Source organism: Silene latifolia, chromosome 1, assembly GCF_048544455.1.
Source record: "Silene latifolia isolate original U9 population chromosome 1, ASM4854445v1, whole genome shotgun sequence".
NCBI classification, from domain to species: Eukaryota; Viridiplantae; Streptophyta; class Magnoliopsida; order Caryophyllales; family Caryophyllaceae; genus Silene; species Silene latifolia.
In genome coordinates, this window is record NC_133526.1 from 92,419,511 (window position 1) to 92,421,446 (window position 1,936).

Below are 1,936 nucleotides of genomic sequence, written 5' to 3' on the forward strand. Positions count from 1 at the left end.
CAATTGAAAATCTCATCTCAATTCCCGTCCCTTGGGATCCGACCTTTACTTGCCTCTTTACTAATTTTAGAGTTGTTTGTGGAGTTATAAATAGTGTTTTGGTGTAGGTGCTCCTAACGACAAGTACCGAAAACTAAACCTCTTAAGAGAGTCCGATCAAGTTATCTAGCAGGTATATTGTGGATGCGCGCGGGATTAGCTGAGGATGGAGTCGCCACGAGTCTGATAGTAGTCTTCCACTGTGTTATCATAACACTTCTGTTACTTTAGTTGTAGTTTGGTTTTAGAACAGTTGTACTTTACTTTACAGTTGGTTTTGTTATGTAATCACTTAAACTTATCTATTAAAGTACGTTCTTTTATGGTCTATTTGATATTCATTGCCTCGGGTAACCAAGATGGTAGCATTCCCATGCATTAGGTGGTCCTGGTAAGGCACTTGGTGTATGGGGGTGTTACAACCAGTCGGGCCATAAGAAAGGCAATCACAATCAGGCTAGGACCTTTTCTGGAGGATCTGGTTATGCAGGGGGATCTCGAGCTTGGGGTAGAGGAGGCGGCCGGAGTACTAGTGATAACTCCAACCTTACCTACTTCAACTGTGGCGGAGTGGGTCATAAGAGGTATGAGTGTGCCAGTGCTAGAGGAGGAGAAGGCTTTCCAGGGACTTATCAGGGAAAATTTTCTCAGGCTCCAAGCCAAAGCTTAGCTAGCAACTGGTCAACTGGGTCGTGGGGTAATTGCGGAGGGCAGAACAACAACAATGGCGGCTACAACCACAATAATGGAGAGTCTTATTAGCGTCTTAACAACAGTGTGACGCATAACTCGGCAGTCAAGCTGACTAGTTCGACTACCACGGTCCAGGGTGGAGATCAAAAAAGCAGTGGGAAGCTCTTTATGATGGGCAAGCAGGAAGAAGAGAGTGACGCTCACTTTGTTACCGGTACTTTTCTTATTCAAAATACGCCATGTTTTGTCCTGTTTGATTCAGGAGTAACCCACTTTTTTGTGTCTAGGAGTCATGCCTTAGTTATGGGTTTGGGAGAATATGAGGTGGTGAAAGATAGTGTGTTTATACCTTCGGAGGAGTTAGTGTCATGTTCTAAGTTGTATAGATATGTGTCCATGTTGGTGGGGGAAGTAGACTTTTCGGTCAACTTGTTAGAGTTTCCTATGGATGGGTTTAGTTATCGTCGGGATGGACTGGTTGGGCAAGTATGATGCTAAGATAGATTGCAGACAAAAGAGAGTATCTTTAAAGGGGCCTAAGGGAGTCAAGGTATTATATAGGGGGTTCGTAGTAAGACCTAAGCTTAATTTTATCGCGGTGATGACTCTAAAGTCATGTTTGAGGGAGAAGTGTCCTTTAATCCTCTGTCATGTGAGGGATATGCGTGTGGAGGAGCCGTCGGCGTCTGACATACCTGTGGTTTGGGAGTTTAGTGACGATTTTCCAGATGAGATACCGGGGTTACCTCCTAAGAGAGATATCGACTTTATTGTTGAGATCAAACCGGGGACGGGACCTATATCTAAAGCACCGTACCGAATAGGGCCTAAAGAGTTGGAAGAGTTGAAGAAGCAGCTGAATGACTTGTTAGACAAAGGGTACATTCGGCCTAGTGTATCACCTTGGGGAGAACCAGTGTTGTTTGTGAAAAATAAAGACGGGAGTATGAGGCTATGCATCGACTATAAGGAGTTAAATCATGTCACGGTGAAGAACAGGTATCCTTTGCCAAGGATTGATGATCTTTTTTACCAGCTGAGTGGAACGTGAGTGTTTTCTAAGATCGATCTGAGGTCGGGTTATCACCAGCTGAGGATAGAAGATGAGGATATTCCTAAAACAGCTTTTCGGTCATGATATGGTCACTATGAATACATAGTGATGCCTTTTGGGTTGACTAATGCACCAGCAGTTTTCATGGAT